Here is a 21670-nt window from a genome sequence, read left to right as displayed (position 1 = left end):
TGTCCAATGGCACGTAGAAACTACCTGGTACAATAATTTTTCCCTGTCAAATTTCTATTCAATATGCAAAATCAGGCTTGACTTCTCCTGTTGGAGCAGTATCATGCATGATTTGCATACAGCTGGGTCCAAACCAAGGTGGAATGGTGGGCAAAAGAACGATATGTTGAAATGCTACAGTGAACGGCCGCCAGTGGTTAGATTTAGTGTAAGCATTCCTCCCATCACCTTTTGTGTGTTTGATGTCACCTGCCCAGCATTCATTTTGGTCTGTTGAAAGCATCCTCAAAAGTGGGGGGGTTCATTCTGAAGATCAAAATTAAAATGCCCCTGCTGCTCAGAGCATTTTCTCCATGTGAGCACAGGACATGTTACCATTATCCTGCCTAGGACCATCATATCAGACATGATGTGCCTAAGCACAAAGAATTGAGTAACACTTGTCCCCCTAAATATTGCGGGGTGACTCATGGTGCACTGGAAGTTCTATAGTGGATGGTCCCCCATGTGAACTATTTCTGGTAGTGGAGACAACTGAGGTTTTGCTTTCGGAAATCTAGTGTTCCCTATCTTTAAGTCAGATGGGATAACGATTAGTTCAGTGGGGCTTGAACTCTGACAATTTATAGCAGAACATCTACTCTACAGAACTCTAATAGACCCTCTTCATGTCTTTGCTCTCCCTCCATTTAGGACCCAGCCCCATCCCTACATTTGAGATGTCATCAGTGATTTCATTGACCATGTCATGAGTGATGTAATATGTGAGGTAATAAGCAGTGCATTGCGAGGGCATAAGTTATAGTTTGCTCAGGCGACTGTAACTACTGAATTTCACTGGTTTTGTACAAGTGAAATCTGAGCCTAACTGTAACATTTTTTTTCTGAGCATTTCTAAGAGTTTTTAAAGTCTATTTCCTCACTATAACATCCCTGTAACCTTTGTTTTTTTCAGTGAATATTTTTCCGATCACAGCAGCAGTATAAGGCTACCCTGTCACAGTACAATTCACAGATGTGTTTATACCTTTGATCATGTCTTGCAATATTTGCACAGCCAATAAGGTGTATACCCTGCCACAATGTTGTAGCAGTTTCCATTCCAAGCATTTATCCAATCATAAATTGACTAGAAACATCACACTATATGCAAGCATAACAAAGTAGCAGAATGACGTGGGCATATAACTAATAACTCCCATTATTTCTCAAAGCCTTTGCAAATTCTGCAAGCTCATCACAGGTCAAACGGCCTGTGGACATTTTGGAGGTTCTCTTATTCAGTCTGACCGAATAGGCCCAAAAGAAAATTGTGTCTGCCCTACCTTTTTTATTGAGGCTGTCTTTTATTTATCTTTTTATTTCTTTTTTTCCTCTCTATCTTCCTTCTACCCTATTGTTTTTTTATTACAATAACTATTTTTTTATTCTCACTGTGTTCTGTAACTCATCTTCCATCTTGCTCTGCCCCTTTGCTTTAGTTTTTACACTACCTCAGCTGCTAACCTTCTTTTACGTCACAGTACTTTATTTTCCCAATAGTTCTGCAACTGTATTTTTCTTTCCTTCTCATTACGTTATTTTTAGTCCCATCTGTGACACTGTAGTCAATTTACACCCTACGATATTTTGACACTTGCTCTAATCACTGCTCGAAGAGTTCGTGTTGACAATTTTTTTTTTATTTGTTTACTTGATATTAAATCTGATGGTTAAGGATGACTCACATAGCATTTGCTATTGCCATGAACAGCATCCTGGTAAGAGGAGTGGCAGAGTAGCTCTTTAAAAATGCCAAATCAAATGAAAGAAATACATTATACTTATTATGATTGTTGCCATAAAATGGTAACTTCTACTCAGAATCTTACAAATGCAAGTCAGTTGGTCTCAGGAATCTAGTTAGTATGATTTGGATATGTATAAATGCATGCAATATAAGTCTCCTGCTCTATGTATTGGCTTTGATAAATAAATGATCCCCAATTCCAGTCCCTACATATGTTGGGCATGCATATCAACAAAACGGAATATGTATGTTGTAGTAATATGTATATAATAATAGATTTTTACAGAAATATATTTTTAAAATTAAGGAGGTAAAGCAGAATCCTTTGGCATGCCATCTGTGACTCTCAATAGAAAACCTGGATATGATGAACTGAGATGGATTTGAATGACAGCTTCGATCATTTTAACAGATGCAGTCGAAGTCAACAACTTGTGTTTATAAACTTAGAAATTGTTTATTTTTATACTGAAATATCTCCGGGTTTATGGATATTATTGGCACAAAAAAACTACTCAGACGAAAATTTAATAGGCGCGGAGCTGTCAAAGTTTGGGTTGAGAAATGCCTGGTGTTTTGGATAACAACTGAACAGGTAAATGATTCCTATTTAGATGTCTTACTTGCAACCGCATTTCATGTGGATATTCAAAAATGCTGCATGACATTGACGCTTTTGCTATGTTGAAAACACCTACTTTAGAGCCCACTGACTTAATCCCTGTTCTTTTTCATACCCTGTGCAATTTGTAATGTTACTAACAAATGGGAAAGTAGCCTTTTGGAGGCACTGTTTTGGATATGAGACAATGACAGAAATCTTTCTGATAATTGTCATAAAATTATGGAACTAGAAATAGAAAATGTTAGTATTTTCTACTAAGCTTGTACTTTCAATCCTATTTGAAATATTTGTATGTGAAGGGATGTGAAAAGGCTTGGAATGTGCTCTTCTAATTGCAATAACAGTTATTTAAATACTTAAAGTTGTATACTATTGCCCATTTTCCATACGCATAGCAATATTGTGTACATACTTTTACCTAGACAAAAAGCAGATTTGAGAAATATTGGGGATGAGTGGAAAACTCCGCTCTGCCAGGGGAGTTCACTGAGTTTTGCCCTCTCAGTGGCGGAGTTCCACGCTCCACTTGGAGCGTGGAGTTCAGGGAAAACTCCACCAACCGCCATGGAGTAAAGTTTTTCTTGTGCACGTCTCTCCAGCAATAAGTTTTCTCAACGTGGGCGGTTGTGGCAGGTCGCTACCACTCATGTTGCGAAAGCTGCTGCTCAAGTAGAAAAAAATACTTGAGTGGCAAAAAGAAGCAGCGCCCTCCAGCGCTCCACGTGGTGTAATTCACACTGGTTTTGCAGCGCAAGATGAGCTCCCTGTGCTAAAAATCAGCGTAAGTCAGAACTCCGCCACTCGCAGAACTCTGCGAAATCTTGCATAGTGTTTAGGTAACTCAAGGAATTCTGTGAATAAAAGTCCACCCATCTTTAGAAAATATCCGGAACACTTGTTTTAGTTTAAAAAAAGTGTTTATTTGAAAAGTGAGCTGCTCAGATAATTAATCTGGATCCTTGCCAAGAAAAAAGGTCTTTTTAAAGTACAAAAGCAATTTGTATCTGCAATAGAGAAATTAGATGGGTCAAACATCAACTCAGGGTATTCTTGAGACTGCCACTTTAGCACCTAAGCAGTGCATTATTGCAGACACTAAAGCTATTTCGGGGTGCTAAACCTCCTTTACTAAAAAATCCACAAAGACTTTATATAGAAATAATTTTAATGTTTGGTATGAGCCTACTAATCATGACTTCCAGATTTTATAAACTGTCTATTTGAATAGAAAAGCTTGATTTCAGAAAGAGGTTCTATGTATCGGTTGGCATTTTATTTTATTGAAGCATATGTAAAGATTCCGACATGGCCAACATGGCCCACTATTTAAACCATTACATATATCATATGGAGAGGAATCAAAGAGGTATAAAACAGTCCTGCCGTACACCGCCAACCACGACCGACACCCATACATTGATTCCCTGAATAAAGGTGAGAAGGAAAAAAGAAACATTGCAATTAAATAACCCAAGTCCTCTGACAATTCAATGTTAGAAATGTACCTTTTGTCCATGGAATAATTTGATTTCTTGGTCTATAAGTTGGTGAATCTGAGAGACGGGCACCAGTTCAATTTCTTTGTAGTCTACTCACCGCCTCCATATTTTCTGATGTTTATGGGGGCATCCCCAAGCCTTACATACTGTTACCTCCATTTCCATACAGTGACCAATGCTCTTTTTCCCCACCAATACCCTGGGGGGTCCGATGCCTTCCATTCCTTGGTGATATCCCATTTAGCGAGGGCCCAGTCCTAAACTTAGCAGAGATAAGTTATATCTATTACCTCCTTTGACCTACATTAGGTGAAGAAGGGCCATAATAGGAACTCCCCCAGACAGGCGGCCACCCCGCCAAAACCTTTCCAATGCTGGGCAGCTCCATACTGTGTGAATGAAGGTGTCATCCTCAGCACCACATCTAAGGTCAGTATGACTTTGGTGTGGTGGGGGCGGGGTCACCACATTGCGTCCCGCTCCCACGCCACCAAAGCCAAAACAGACCACCTGCCAGATTAGGAATACTTTGCTCGTGTGCAGTTCTTTGGCGTTCCCACGGCGGTGCCTGTAAAGTAGGCACCACAATGGGAACGTCAAAGCATGTTGCTGCACAGACCTATATGCACAACGTTGTGCATTTTGTTCCATGCAGGATCATGGGGGAGCATGCAGACAGGGGGGCACACCCTCTGCCCCCTCTTACATGCACTCCATGGTGCAGAGGCAGCAGGGCCCCCTTTCCTCACCGCCACACTTTTCATGGCGGTTGCACTGCTATGAAAAGTGTGGTGGCGAAGAAACATGTAATATGCTTGGCGGGTCCGCAGCACCCCACTAGGCATACTGCAGTTGAATTCTGGGAGGTCTGGTAATGCCCTGATGTGCGGAGTTAGTGCATGTCTGAGCTGTAGGAACCTAAGGAACTGGCTAGGGTGTAGCTGATATTCAGTCTGGAGTGCTTGGTATGACTTCAGGAGCGTCCCCTGCATGACATGCCCCAGTACCAAGATCTCGGTAGAGGTGTTTGTTCAGTAAGTCAGCCTCACCATTTCATCCATTTAAGAGTTGACCATGACAAATTCAGGGCCACCCTTGTAACGAGGGGGAGTCCAGTAGTCTTTCCCTCTCCATATAAGTAGGCCTGCAGCAGTGTTATACCATTGCCAATTTATCTAGCATGTAGGCTGAGTTACCCTGTGTGTCGTACCACCAATTGTTTATGATCTGGAGGGGGGCCTCTCTATAGAAGGACAACATCAGCCTCCACAGAACATCACCTGGAAACATTTGCTGAGGGCCATGCATGGGGTGCCCCATCCCATAGGGAGGTCATTTGGCTGGAATTAAACTTATAAAACTAATGAATTGTGAAATCAAATGGGAAGTTTTGCAATTGGTAAAAGAACCTAGGCAGTGAGACCATTTTAAAGATCACCGACCGACCATTCAAGGACAGTGGGAGTCCCGACCACACCTTTAGGTCCGCATTAACCAGGCGAACACAGGTTCTACATTGGCTTTCCAAGCAATGTCGGCATCAAGGAAGACATATACACCTCAATATATGAGCCCTTCCGTAGCCATCGTATACCCGCCACCCATTCCAGTTTGTGAGGGGCCAGTCCCAAGGCATACAATGTTGATTTGGGAGGAATTGAGGTGGAGTCCGGAAGTTTCCCCGAAAATGTGCATTATCTGCAGCAGACGTGGTCCTGTCATGTTGAGTGCTGTGATAAAGAACAATACATCGTCTATGCATAACGGGACTCTGTCTGATTGCCCATTACCCCATTTGAAGCCCCAAACCTGCATGTCCATCTGAATACAATCTTACAAGGGTTCCATGGCGATGGCAAACAACAAGGGAGACAGTGGGTATCCTTGCCTCGTGCCCCGCTTTATAGGAAAGTTATTGGACCTAGCCCCCGCAACCTGCACTGACGCTAGCAAGTCGGTATGTAACAATTGGAGGTATGAGAGGCCAAAGTTGAGGTGCCGAATTAGGTGGAACAAATATGTGCATCTCACAAAATCAAATACTTTATGTCTGCTAGGAGCAGCATTGCCGGTTCCCTATGTCCATCAACCATCGCCTATGTATTGTAGGCTCTACGTATGTTATGGCGGGTCGCCCTATGAGACATAAAACCCGATTGGTCTGGGTAGACTAAATCTTGAATGTGGGCTTTCAGTCTATTTGTCAGAACCTTAGCCAATAGTTTGGCTTCTAAGTTCAAGAGGGTGATCGGGTGGTATGATGCAAAATCACCCGCTGGGCGCCCTGGTTCTGGAAATACTACAATCTCTACATGGCTCCAATCTAATGGCACAGTCCATGCATCTGGTGCCGACAATATCGCCTCCATGAGGTAAGTCTGAAGCTTAGGCATGTAAACTTTCACTTGGGGTGCCATTTGTCCCGGGGGTCTTTTTTGAGTTCATATTTGCCATAACCACAATTATTTCCTCCCCTCTGAGCTTCGCAGCTAGGACTTGGCAAGCCGCCGGGAACAAGGACTTAAGTCTTTTGTCTGTGATGAATTTATCCTGGTGTAGACCCCCTCAAGATGGGATGCCAATGTATTTGCTATGTCTCTCTGATGCGTCACAGAGGTACCGGCCTTACTGATTATTAATGGAAATGTGGGTGCATCTATGAAGTAACCTACTTGATTTGTCCCCCCACTGATACGGCTCTGAGAAGACTGCCACGCCAATGGCTCCTCGCCAATCAGAGCCTGATGATACTGCTGCTGTCATAGGCCTAGTTGTCTAAGCGCTTGTTGGCCATCAGGATGGCTGCCACAGTGCTCTAACTCCGTAAACGCCGTCTCCAAATTTAGTATGTCCTGCCATCTGCACCAGCGCTCTCCTGTGCAGTAACTGATGTCTACCCCCTGGGGTGTGAGCTTCAGGGTCTCCCATAGTATCTGAGAGGACTGCACCACACCTACATTAAGTGCAAAATACCCATCCATGCTACCTTTTATATGTTTACAATACTCAGAGCTCTGAAGTTGCCATGGTGATGAGGCCCAACATAACGCAGGGCACATATGTCCCATTTGGAGGCCAAGTGCCACTGGGCCACTGGGGAGTGATCGGAGAGGCCTCTGGGGAGCACTGTTATTACCCGGTGTTGATGACTACTGGGAACTAGGAAATAGTCCAGGTGGGAGTAAGAGCTATGTGCCGCTGAGTACAGGGTGTGCCCACTCACGGAGGGGTTGTGGGCACACGAGACAGATACAAGACCTAGCTTTGCTATAAAGTATGAAAGAGGTGGCTGGCCTGCGGTGATAGGCTGGCCCTGTGGGCACCATCTATCCAAAGGTGGGGTGACAACTCCAGTCCACCCCTCCTATCAGCCACAGCCGCTCCCGAATTTCACTCCACAGCCCTGTAAGTAATTCAAGAAAAGAGTGGCCCAGTGGGGGCAGAGAATAAACACTTAGCAATGTGATTGGTTCACCATGCAGCGGGAGATACAGCCATGTATCTCCCTTATTGGTCGACCCATGTCTTGATATGTTGGAAGGGAATCATCTCTTTGATCAGGATCCCTGTCCCCGTTGAAACTCATGAGAACCACGAATGGGAGACCTGTGTGTACCCAATCTGGCTAAGCAGGGTACTTTATTTCCTATGAGGTAGGTCTCTTGGATTAATGGGACATCTGCTCCCATCATATCAGCCTGCTTTAAGAATGCACCGCCGCACTTTATCTAATAACCCATTTACATCCCATGACACTAGTTGGATTAGATCTGATGAGAACGTCAGCAGCTGAGAACCCACAAATGCATCTTGATGCTGTGATCATCTATTGGGTATGTGAGGGATAGGACATCCAACAGGCACCCATGCAAAGAATGAAAATGAGCATAAGAACATAACAGTAGTGTTATTATAGCCCACAAAAATAACCCCTATGAAACAGCGCTCACCTCATACTCCGATAACCCGAAGTATCTGTCATGAGAAAGAACATCGGCATGCCCCAACTCGGAGTCCAACTCAGCTTATCCCAATGGATCCATGAAGCCAACAAGAACCTACACGAAGGAGGACATAGGTTCCTGGTAACCATGATGTACGGCCACCCATGACATCGAAGACTAAGAGGTTCAATGATAGCACTGTCTCATAGTGGTTCCCCCGGTGTTAGTTAGGAGATTGAACACCAGACGTCATGGAGGATGGGGAGCCCCCAGCAGCCGCTGGAGCATCATCAGTCCTTCTAGTATTCCCCATGAAGACCTGGGCCTATGGCAGTGGGTGGCCTGTGCCTTTTTGGATTTGTCTGCCTGTCACAATGGAAACAATCAGACTCGATGCATGGTGGCATATGTGGCTTAACCATTACCCATTTAGGTGTTCATTGGAACACCTCTTCCGGGGAGACAAAAAAGAGTGTTTGGCGTTTGATAAAACACCTTGAGTTTTGCAGAATATTGAAGCATATATCTGATGTTCAGTTCTCTCAGACACTGTTTCATGGCATTAAAGAATTGACACTGCGTCTGTACCAGCTGGGTATAGTCTAGAAAGACCATCACTGGGTGTGATTGATACATGATCTTATCCTGTGATCAGCCATGCTTTATGATAGTGTCTATCAATGTAATTATTAAGCTTCACTATCACTGGAAGCGGCTTTGTCCCGGGTGCAGTCGACATACTACTGCCCAGTGGGCCACTTAACCACAAAGCATGGGGATAGGGCTCCTGCTGATAGCAGGTCACACAGCGTCTGCTCCAGGAAACGCTCCATCAAGTCACCTTCACAGCATTCCATAAATTCAGCAAAGCATAAATTATTTTCATGTGCCCTTCCCTCGTCACCTTCAACACATGCAGCAGCTGATGGTCTGGGCAATGTAGCCTACAGAGACATGATGGAGTCTTCCACCCTGGAGACCCGCACCTCAGTCTCCGTGATCCTTTCTACAGCATCTAGCCAATATAGCATCACATCAAAGCACACGGCCCCCCTCTTGGCATCCACAATGTCAGGAGATTGACTGGTAGCTGCCAGCAGGGCTGCATTATCTGGGACCCTCCCAGACTGAGTATCAGAGGCGACATCTGTGGTGTTGAGCCACCTGGCTGAGCGTACCCATTTTGGTGGCTGGTGGTCTCTTGTGCCTCATCATGCTGCATTGACTATTATGGGCTGCCTCTGATCTGCCAGAAACCCACAACAGCTCCCTGGGAACTTCTGCACAAGCGGTCAGATCTGGGGCCCATCGATGCCTCAGGCCTCAGAAGTCTAAGCGTCATGGGGTAATCGCTAGGCATGGCCCAGGTTTGCTGTCAACAAGGATGACACACTTCATCACAAACTGCACCAGGTCCCTGCCCAGCTATCTCACTGACTAATGTGATCACCCCTGTGCCACCCCCTACTGCAGTGGAATTCATTTGTGTTACCTCGCCTGAGCTGCTGCAACACCCCCTCCCCTTGCTTGACATGGCCATGTCTCCCAGGCGCCCGTTGCCCCATGGGGCTTGTAGGACAGGATGATGGCCAGCAAAATTATAAGGGCTTTTGTGTCATTATTTAACGGTCCTCTGCCTCCAATGAAGGACGCGGTTCTGTGGGGCTCAGTGGGCCACCATATATATGGGCCTTTCACTTGCTCTGTGACCACCTGGACAATGTCAGCCCTCCCGGCCCTGCATTGAATGGAGGCCCATCTCGGCCCATCGCATTACTCAACATCAGGAGGCTCATACCAGTATGTGCGGGAGCTCAGTGAAGTTGTTCTACTCTGCTGGGGCTACATCACGGGCCGTAAATGTCTGTGTGCTCCACCCGCGGGCATCGGCCCGCACCAGACATACTGCCGCAGCCTGGCGTGTGCAGCACCTCTTGCATCTGGGTCCGGTGCATCTGCTTCAGGATCGGGGGTGAAGGCAGGCCCATGCCTCCTGGTCTGCTCGTCCTCTCGATGACCAGCGGCTCCGATCACACTCTCCTCAGGCTCCAGGTGTGTACCTGTGCAAATGCCCAGCTGGATGAGCCTATGCTGGTCCTCCACCCCTAGGAGTGGGAGACCGTCCTCCCATCTACCGCTGCTCCCCCTGGCTGCAGGGTGTCTGGGTGCCCCTGGTCAGAAACACTGGGGACTGTGGGTCCCCTATGCCTCTTATATGTGGGATCTTCATAGTTAGTCTGCAGATTCTTGAAGAATGTAGAGTGAGCACACGGACCCGCTCTAAGATGCGGCCGGCATGTTCTGTGCCTTAGCCTCGCCTCCAGCGATTGGCATTTTAATGAAATCTGATAACCCTGTTAATTGAAACCCCTCAGTGTAGCAATTTATGAACCAATCTGTAGATCACCAGGCAAAATGTTCTTAGAAGATCTTCATATTTGCAGATATGCTTTCACTTATTGCCTGTATCCCTCTAAAATTCTAAGGAACCCCATGAGCTATTGTATTCTTTGGTAACACACCAATTAATATTTTCTCATTGGAAACAATCCTGAATTGTATTTCAGGGCTTCCACTGATTTTCATCTTGTGATTGGTTTTTAGCTAGGATCACATTCAACCAATACTTGTTTACAACATTAAATGGCATGTCAGTATTTCTTGCTGGGTACTGATCAGCAAACAACATCTAGTGTAACTTATTCACCATGTTAGCTGTCGCTTCATTAATACATAGAGCAAGCTTTAACATACATGAATATGCTTGTCAGGTTAAAAACAAGGCACTGACAAAGTGTGGGGCTTGTGATTTAATTGATTCTGATATCCCTTGTTTTGCTATGAATTATAACGCATCACTTCTGCATGTGTACGTCCATGCTATGCTCATAATGGAATGTAGTAATTCAAGTAGTAAACTCCAGGGCCGGGACTAATGATTTCATATTGGTTTCACAAAAGTCTGGTAATATCAGGCAACCCTGCTGAGTTGTTTGGTCAGTTTTAAACTTAGTCGCTGCACATTCTGAAAACTTGTAGTAGCCTAGGATCTTGCATTGTGCATTTTCCTGTTGGTCAGTTTTATATTGACATTGTTTATCAATATGTGTCACAACGTCCCTGCTTCCGCAAGTATCTGGTTCAAATATGTTCATGATATAGAAGGCAATCATGGCCACTCTATGATGGGATGCAGGGAAATCATTATTAATTCATAATATCTGCAAAATATGCCTGACTACAGATCACTCTCATGCATAATCTTGCTGAACCTCCTAGTTGCTTGCTGAAATTGTATGTGTCAATGTTAGAAATGGGATTTCTGGCTAGCTGAGACTTGCGTCAAAGCGAGGCAAAAATCACCACTCTAGTTAGGATAAGGGAGTTACACTCCTAAAATAACCCCTGCTCACCCCCTTGGTAGCTTGGCACAAGCAGTCAGGCTTATCTTAGAGGCAGTGTGTAAAGCATTTGCACATAACCAACAGAAATACAATGTAAGCACTACAAAAGGACACCACACCAGTTTAGAAAAATATCCAATATTTTTATATACTTAAAATAAGAGCAAATACGATAAAAATCCACAATACTGTACTTTAGAAATAGTTAATTCGCAAGATGTCTTTAAATTGCAATAATACACTGAAAACACAGTTCGTACGAGTCGGTAGCTCGGTCCGAGTCTCGCAGTTCCAGCTGACCGCATCGGTACGGGCCAGCAACAGCGTGAACAGACTTGTTAACAGTACCTTTCTTAGTGCGGCTCACATGGAGGTGCGAGTCGGTCTTGGCATCCATCGCGGTTGCATTGCAAAGTGGAAGCGGTGCACGGTGCAGTGTCCTCTCGATGCGGTTCGAGCAGCAGCTCTGTGATGATCGTCCAGACGGCGCGGTGAGACCAAGGCTTGCGGTGCCTGGCAAGGAGGGGCGCGATGTGGTGCTGGCAGGTTGTGGTGCAGGTGACAGAGCCAGTTGTGGCGTCTATTACAGTTGCGGTGCAAAGTGGAAGTGGTGCAGGGCGTGGTGTCCTCTTGATGTGGTGCAGGCAGCGACTCAGTGACGATCGTGCAGATTGCGTCGGTGAGACATAGGCGTGCGGTGCAGGGCGAGACGGTGCTGGATGTGGTGCTGGCAGGTTGCAATGCAAGCGACAGAGCCGGTTGGTGGGAATTGACGCGAGCCGAGCCGGACAGCTGTCCGTGATGAGGCGGGCACTGGTGTCGACCCAGCGGGGTCCGTGTCAGTGAGACAAGGCCAGCGAAGTGAAGGGAGGCAGTGCGGCTGCGGTGCCTCTCAATGCGGTGCATGCAGCGGCTCGGTGATGATCGTGCAGACGGCATCGGTGAGACCAAGGCTTACAGTGCAGGGCAAGACAACGCAGCCTGCGGTGCCTTCAGGACACAAGACCAGCGACGGAGTCGGTGAAGGAGTCGGTTGCTGTAACCTCTTCTCTGTGGCAACTGAAACAGTGGTTCCAGGAGCTGTACCCAGAGGTGGATGAAGTCTTTGAAGTCCCTGATACTTCTTAACAGGAGGCCAGTTCGGTTCCAGGGCCCTGGAGATACTCAGCACAAGTAGAGAAAGTTCAGTCCAGTCCTTTCACTGCCCAAGGCAGAAGCAGCAGCTGCAGGCCAACCCAACAAAGCAACAACACAGCAAAGTGGAAGTACTCCTCCTGGCAGCTCTTCCAGCTCTTCTTCTTGTCAGGCTCCTTGATTCCAGCGAGTTCTGAAATCTTGGGGTCTGGGCCCCAATATTTATACCAGCAATTCCTTTTTCCACTGAACGCAGAGGGGCCTGGATCTAGTTCAAACCAGTTTGGGGTGCATTCTGCCAGTGTGCACCTTCTTTCTTTGTCAGTGTGGGCCAGGGTCCTCAGACACACCACAGGAGGTGGAGCCAGCATTGTGGAAGGCAAGCCCAGCCCTGTTCAGACCCAGGTGCTACTCCTCCCACCCATCTATGTGTAGATGTGTCTATTCAGCCCTGTGCTGACTCACCCGGTCTCCTGGATTCTCCCCCAGCTCCTGTCACTCACAAACCAGACAGACAATACACAAACTAGCAGAGGCAGGCTGGATGGTTTGGTCAGAAAATACCAACTTTCTAAAAGTGGTATTTTCAAACACAGAATGTTAAAACCAACTTCCCTAAAATATGCATTTTATCCTTCTGAGTTCAGGCATGCTAAACTCGAATTTCTACCATGTTCCCTGAGTCAGTTAGGATTATGAATGAATGGCTTTATTTCGATATATAAAATATCATAATAGCAGAGATACAGCGTATTACAAAAGTTAGGATTATAGGATGGTATAAGCAAACTGCCCACTCTGGCCTATGGGGAACAGGTAGCCTTTTAATAGTGAAAAACAAAGTAGCCTTTAATTCACTACCAGGACATGCCACACACACCAGGGCATGTCCTGTCTTTCTCATACAATGCACCCTGCCCAGGGGGGTACCTTGGGCCTACCTTAGGGCCGACTCACATGTAGAAAAGGGAAGGTTTAGGGACTGCAAGTGTATGCATTTGCCAAGTCAACATGGCAGCCCCAGGCTGCGCACAGGCTCTGTAATGGCAGGCCGGAGTTACACTTTACGGGCTATTTGCGTGGGTGGCACAATCCAATGCTGCAGCCCACCAACAGCATTTGATTTATTGGCCCTGGCACTCGTAGTGCACTTTACTAGGGACTGACACATAAATCAAATAGGCCAATCATGGAAACACCAATCCATAACACATTTTATACAGGAGCACTTGCACTTTACCACTGGACAGCAGTAAGGAAAATGCGCAGAATCATTACACCAGCAAAAACAGAGTCAAAAACGGAAAGTCAGAAAGCAAAAAACTCAGGGGAACACGCCAAAAAATGTCAAGTGTAACAGTCAATGATTAAATTAATTGTTGCAAAACCATTATTCGGCACAGTGAAAGAACAAGTTCATAGGTTCATATTAATTTCATAGGGATGGAAATAGAGCTCTGTCAGCAGGTAGATGTCAATTTGTCAAACTCTCTTCAATGGTCAATGACAGTACGACGTAAGGTATCTGAGATTTACAGCCTTATTTAGAGTTTGGCTGACAGTGTACTCTCCCACAAATATGGCTGAGTACCCTTTCCACTAACTTGTCGGTCCACCTCCTCTAGTAAAAGTCATGAGAACTACAATGCTTCTTCCAGAAGAGCCTTCTTGGGCTCCAACTTTGGAAACCATTGACCGATGCCCCATTATATAGTGGGTCATCAGTATATATTTGTCAGACCATCTGCATTATTTGTAACAGACAAATGTTGGTTTTCCTCTTAAGACCGCCAGGCAAAGCATGGCACCATGCAAAATACAGAGGCGACCACTGTGTGGTCTGTCTTGCACATTTTCTGGAAAGCTCCATGTGGCTATCCTCTTGCACAGCATGTCCACTGTTCATTTTCATAAATTGTGCATTTACATAAGTGCTCAAACACCCACAGGTTTCATGCTGCTGGTTGTTTTGACCAAATTCACTGAATCTTATTCCTACTTAAAATGGTAAAAAAGGGTTTTTTAACGGCTTTCTGAATTTTATAAAGTTATATTCACCTTGTAACTTTGTCCAGAAAACAAACAATGGGGAATGTTGTACCACCCTTCCATTGTGTTATGTACCAAGCAGTAAGAAACATATTTAATTTAGTAGACTGAAAAAATCTTGCTAAATGGTTCAGTGTGAGCTTCGTTTTCAGAAGCCATAAACAACTCACAAAGCTGGCAGTAATTATGTAACTATACATTTTTCTTTAACCACCATTGTATCATTGGTTGAAAAGGCAAATGCAGTGCCATAACCCACCCAGATGTCAGGCAAGGCTAGAAGTACCCAATCTCTCTTGGTTTTATGCCAATTTCTATTAGCTTTCAACCCAATCCCTACCTGCCCCATCTCCTATCCTTGTGAATAAATATCACTAAGCTCACCGAGCTCTGAAGCAGAAGGAGAAAAGGTATTGAAAGTGGAAATAATATCAAAATGGCAAGTTAATGCTGCATTTGCATTAGCTATTACTTTAGTGCTACTGAATGGAACTTGTAGCATAAATAATTCTTTAATATATTGAAATGGGGAAGTTTCGCGCTGCAAATGAACCAAATTGAAGAACAAGCTGAGAGACCAAGTAAGTCTCTGAGGGAATGCAGACAGCCGTGGGGCTGCCTACATTTGCTCCTTCCAGACTCTCTGTGATAGAACAAATTGGATCTCATTGACTGCACCTCCTAGGGGTAAGCTCCCTGTATTAAAGAAAAAACCTTGGTTTCCTGCACACGGTCTAGCAAATGAGCTGAGGCCATTCAGTGTGACTCTGGACCATTTTGCTACACTTTAGGAAATGTGTTTTCTAATATTTGTTAAACTTCCGGAAACGTTTTCTCAAGCCTTTGTTGAACTTTTTTGGAACAGGCAGAGACTGGGTGTAGGGCTCTTGCACAACAGAATTGAAGATAAGACAGCTTCATCTATGTAGGGGCTTATTCAACAGCAGATATGATGCAATGCTTGGCAAATGTATGTATCAGCCATTAGTGTTTGGCGTTCTGTCCTTCTATAACAGTAGAATGGGAATTCCAATTCTGATTATTTGCCTCCATTTTGAGAGTACCATAGACCAGCTGCTAATTATAGTTGATTTAAAAAATGCGACAAGAAATGCTTTGCAATTCCATTCATATGTTGCCATTCATAATTTTCAAATATGTTGTTTTTGCATTTGATTATTAAATCAGTAAATGTAACTTAATTTTCTATGACTTTGACATTGTGTCAACCTATTTTGCTACTTTTCTCTAAATATTTTTATGTCTATACTGCTTCCAATTCCTGATGCGATCTGAGTACATTATGAAAGGCTAAGTGGAAGTTTGTGCATATGTTTGCATATATTTCTCGTTCTTGCTCATTTTTTGAAGTGGTACTGTAAGTGTTTACATATTAAGAAAAACATGTTTTTATTTTTTGCAGCAATTCTTGCACTCCAGAGATTTTAAAGAATAAGTTCATTTCACCAGTGACTGTAAACCACAATTATCGTTTGTGCTGGATTTAGACTTTTTGTGCCTTAAATGATTGAAGCCTCTACCTTCGCTGAGCTGTGCTGTTCATGGTTCATTCTTGTGCCTACCATCATATGAGAGCTGGGACACTTGCAAATCTCTCTGAAGTTACATTGTCTGCTAGACTCTCTCCTCTAGGTAAGTAGACAAAAAATGGTATTTTGTGCAGGCTTAACATGACAACTCTGCACTTTTTTTTAGGCATAGCATATTTTGTATAAAATCATGACGCCCTTGCTGAATCTTAAATGGCCAATTGATGCTATAGTAGTAATATGATGTTATACAGCTGAGGAATGTCATATTACATCGTGTTTTATTCGTTGTAAAGATTTTTCCACCTTGCTATGTTTCAGTATGCTCCCGATTATTTTATTTTTTCTAATTTCATCTTTTGATTCGTAGTTTAATATATTATGAGTATCGCAAGAGGACAGGGGCAAAGAGGTCAGTGGCCTGCATTTTTTTTAAGCCCTGTATGCTAAACCGTCTTAATTGGAACCACTAAAGAAAATCTGAGGAAACTTCCGATACATAAAAATGTGGCCCCCGAGCTGAGACAGATATCACAAGAAAGTAACATGTAACAAGAAATTAATATTTCCCCTCATCCTGATAAACACATCAAATGTGTTGTTCAGATAAAGGTAATAAATAAAAAACAAACATACAAATAGCATATATGCAATATATACAATTAATAACTAGCTAAAAAAGCAAAAATATAAATGTCGATACAGTCCACAATTGTGATTTTGGACATAAAATTACATGATAGTAAATTACAAATTTCCATAGAGTTTGTTACATTACAAATAGAGGCAGGAAAATGCATTTGGTGCCATTTGAGGCAAGGCACAATTTAGAATCATTTCTTGACAAATAAATCCATACATTGTAAGCACTGGTCTACCTGAAAAAAAGATATATCTTCCTAACCAAAGAAGGATTTTATAACATGGATCTTGTTACAAAAGACTGATCACAGATTCTGATAAAAAGGGCTAGGACAGAGATTAGATAATGTCCTGCTCTGACTGATATGTTTTATAACTCACTAATTGGTAAGCTCAGGACAAATTATAAAATGCTCCATCTAAGAAAAAGAACCAAAACCATTATTTTATTCCAATTGAACAAACACACTGTGACCAGTTTTTGACAAGTGCTTTGACTGGAATTGTGAGCAAGTGTGTAAGAAGAAGAAATGTCCCACTAGATGTGATGGGCATGGTTTCCGTTATTAGTTGTGTTATGTACTTTATTATTCTTTATAGCCACATCCCATCAATGAAATAATTGCTCACTATGCCCACCTACTGCTGACATTAGAACAAACTGTGGACCACTATTGTTTCTTAATAGAAAATGTTTAAGAACTAAGGGCCCCATTACGATGCCACCGTATCGGAAAATGGGACCGACCGCCAGAGGTGCAGCGGTCCCGCGAGGCCAATTAGGATGCGACCACCACCCTGGTGGTTGCATACAGCATATTTAACATTGCGGTGGGTGGTGCTGTAAGCAGCACCCGCCGCAATGATAAAGTCGCATGTCGTGCATTGCCATGCACAACGTGACAGGCACTGCGCGGTGCCTGCCACCTTTTGTGTGGCAATGCCTCAAGTGCAGCCTCCTACCCCCTCACGCTCCCAGGGGCCCGCAATGGGCCCCCAAAGTGATTTACCACATTCCTTTCCATGGCAAAGTCTCCGCCATGGAAAGGCATACCCACCACCAGCATCATAATATGGATGGCACCGCCACCATATTGTGGGCCTTTTCGGCCCATCCGGCAATCATGCAGATTGCTGACCAGAGGATAAGCGGTGGATGGACTTTCCACCCACTGTGGTACCCCCCGCCATGGTAATATGGCGGGGGTAAATGTAGCTGTGATAGCAGATGAATCGCCACCGCCGGCCGGGTGGTGGCGATTCGCCCGCCATCATAATAGGTCCCCAAATGTCTTGCACTGTATGTTTCCTGTTTTCCTTTTACAGGCAGTAAATATTTTGAAGAATCCGTAAATATTTTATGGTGTCCTTACAATTCCTCGTGTCCTTTTTTGCTGTGCTTTTCTTTAACTAGTTTAAGCTGTATTCTGCTGTTAGTGAAAAAGCAGTACAACAGTTTACCGGAAATGTGAGTTTTCCATGTTTTCATGAGTGGATTGGATTGCCACTCTTTGTGACCAAAATATTCCACATTGTAAAATGTGTCTGATGTTTGGCATGCTAGTGGCAATATTCAAATGTGTCAGACTTCACAAGATTATAATGTGCAAATATATCATTACACTCTTTCAGTATTTGAATAACTTTATATTCACTTATTCTCTGGTTTCAGTTTTTATGTTTTGTCTAGTACTGGTATTCTGACCAATGGACACATTTGTCATATTTGTACTTTTTAACTCTAACTTGTATAGTTTTGTCGGACAAAGTTTACTTCAGCTGATATTTGTGCTGATAGCTACAATGCTACAAGACACATGTTAACACTCAAAAAGATGGAACATATGGTGGGACTTTAAATGCAGGTATGTTGCTTAGACCCATAAAAATGGCACACATCAAAAGCAAATTGTCATAGAATAGTGGGACATCAATGAAGCTTCCATTTTATACAGTTTGGTACATGCATAGGTGTGTTAACATACATAACTTTAATTAACAAAATATGAACTAAATCAAATATTCACATTCTGACTAACATATTTCTAGCCCATCACCAGATATATTTAGCAAACATTTCACAAATACTGTATAGGATTTTGGTGTTTTAACATAAAAGTAGCACAACAAAACAATTGAATGGAAGGTAGATACAGTTGTTTTCTGAAATGATTTTTTCTTTTACTTGCCAGAGCACAGTTATTACTAGAGTAATTGAAGATACACTCCCCAATCAATAGCGTACATCTGATTTAACCTGAGTGACAGAGGGATTTTTGATGAGATTTGTTTTGCAAAAAGAGGAAGATGCTCAAAGCTTTCCATTTCTTGGACGCTTGTATCCTGGGAAACAGCACATTGCAGAGTGGCCAATATATCTTAAGGTGATGGCACACACAGAGTTTTACATTTTTATTAATACTATCTGAGAGAGGAATGCAAAATATGTGAAAATCATTATATATTGTTTCATAAATAAATTTCACATTCGTACTAAATCACATATTGACTTATTAAAAATATATGTAGATGATATCTTATACAGCTCACATCATTTGCCAACATATTTCTGTCATTAATAATACTGCCTAAAGCCCTACCATTATACAAACTTAGAGTATTTAAATTCTTTACCAATTTCACTTTATAGCTGATGAAAATAAATTAATGTATGGAACAATTATGCTGCAAGATCATTTTCAATACCAAATAAGGTTTTTTAGCAGTTTGTTCAAGAGCAAATTACATTACAGTTAATCAGATTCTGACATGAATGGAATCTTAACCTCATCAACGTAGTAAAAAGCAGGGCAATTAGGTGAGGAAGTTCACATTTTATTACAACAACACTAAAGGGTTTCTATTACAAAATATGTTCATGTTTTTATCTCTACTTTGTCTTTGTCGAACTGCCAAGCCATGTCGTCCCTGGACCGGAATCAAGCTTCCCAGGACCGGTTTCTGGCATTACAGCCGTCTTCAGCCGGGCTTGCTTGACTCCAGTGGCAAAGTGAGCAAGGGACTCACGTCTGAGCATACCCTGTCAACTTAGGGCGAACAAAGACGAACCAAAGGTGGTGATGGACGGAGCGTTGACAATACAAACACTCACCCCCAGTCAACTGATCTGGGTTTAATCCATCACCGTTCTTTAGCTCACTCCGCCACCCAAGTTCAGACATGGCCATATGCAAATCAGTCTGACCCTGTGCCTCATGGGAACAGTCCAGCCCGAACTGCAAAGCCATGTCTTCCCTGGACCGGAATCAAGCTTCCCAGGACCGGTTTCTGCATTACAGCCATCTTCAGCCGGGCTTGCTTGACTCCAGTGGCAAAGTGAGCAAGGGACTCACGTCTGAGCATACCCTGCCAACTTAGGGCGAACAAAGAAGAACCAAAGGTGGTGATGAACGGAGCGTTGACAATACAAACACTCACCCCCAGCCAACTGATCTGGGTTTAATCCATCACCGTTCTTTAGCTCACTCCGCCCCCCCAGTTCAGACATGCCATATGCAAATCAGTCTGACCCTGTGCCTCATGGGAACAGTCCAGCCCGAACTGCCAAGCCATGTCTTCTCTGGACCGGAATCGAGCTTCCCAGGACCGGTTTCTGGCATTACAGCCGTCTTCAGCCGGGCGGGACTGTTCCCACGAGGCACAGGGTCAGACTGATTTGCATATAGCCATGTCTGAACTGGGGTGGCTGAGTGAACTAAAGAATGGTGATGGATTAAACCCAGATCAGTTGACTGGGGGTGAGTGTTTGATTTGTTCAAACGCTCCGTCCATCATCCCCTTTTGTATCGCTTTGTTCGCCCTAAGTGTGGCAGGGTATGCTCAGATGTGAGTCCCTTGTTCATTTGGCCACTGGATTCAAGATAGCCTGGCTGATGAGGATTATGAATCCGAAACCGGTCTCAGGATGCTTGTTTCCGGTCCAGGGAAGACATGGCTTGGCAGTTCGTGCTGGACTGTTACCACGAGGCACAGGGTCAGACTGATTTGCATATAGCCATGTCTGAACTGGGGTGGCTGAGTGAACTAAAGAATGGTGATGGATTAAACCCAGATCAGTTGACTGGGGGTGAGTGTTTGATTTGTTCAGACGCTCCGTCCATCATCCCCTTTGGTATCGCTTTGTTCGCCCTAAGTGTGGCAGGGTATGCTCAGACGTGAGTCCCTTGTTCACTTGGCCACTGGATTCAAGATAGCCTGGCTGATGAGGATTATGAATCCAAAACCGGTCCCAGGATGCTTGTTTCCGGTCCAGGGAAGACATGGCTTGGCAGTTCGGGCTGGACTGTTCCCACGAGGCACAGGGTCAGACTGATTTGCATATAGCCATGTCTGAACTGGGGTGGCTGAGTGAACTAAAGAATGGTGATGGATTGAACCCAGATCAGTTGACTGGGGGTGAGTGTTTGATTTGTTCAAACGCTCCGTCCATCATCCCCTTTTATATCGCTTTGTTCGCCCTAAGTGTGACAGGGTACGCTCAGATGTGAGTCCCTTGTTCACTTGGCCACTGGATTCAAGATAGCCTGGCTGATGAGGATTATGAATCCGAAACCGGTCCCAGGATGCTTGTTTCCGGTCCAAGGAAGACATGGCTTGGCAGTTCGGGCTGGACTGTTCCCACGAGGCACAGGGTCAGACTGATTTGCATATAGCCATGTCTGAACTGGGGTGGCTGAGTGAACTAAAGAATGGTGATGGATTAAACCCAGATCAGTTGACTGGGGGTGAGTGTTTGATTTGTTCAAACGCTCCGTCCATCATCCCCTTTTGTATCGTTTTAAAGTGTAGCGGCACAGTATTTGAGGAAATAGATTGCTTTCTTGTTCATACATTTCTGTAAAGCCTGATTGTGATACTTGTGGTTTAAATCTTGGTCTTGTTGCCCCAAGCAATGGAATATTTTGTAGTCCTTGGCTCATCCTGCTGTTTCTGATCTTACTGAGACTGCTCTTGTGGCCCGTGCAGGTCAGAGTGGTAGGGTGGTGTTGCATGATCGGGGGGGATTTTGACAGA

Source organism: Lissotriton helveticus, chromosome 3_1 (genome assembly GCF_964261635.1).
Source record: "Lissotriton helveticus chromosome 3_1, aLisHel1.1, whole genome shotgun sequence".
In the NCBI taxonomy this organism is placed as follows: domain Eukaryota; kingdom Metazoa; phylum Chordata; class Amphibia; order Caudata; family Salamandridae; genus Lissotriton; species Lissotriton helveticus.
This window is presented reverse-complemented; position numbering follows the sequence as displayed.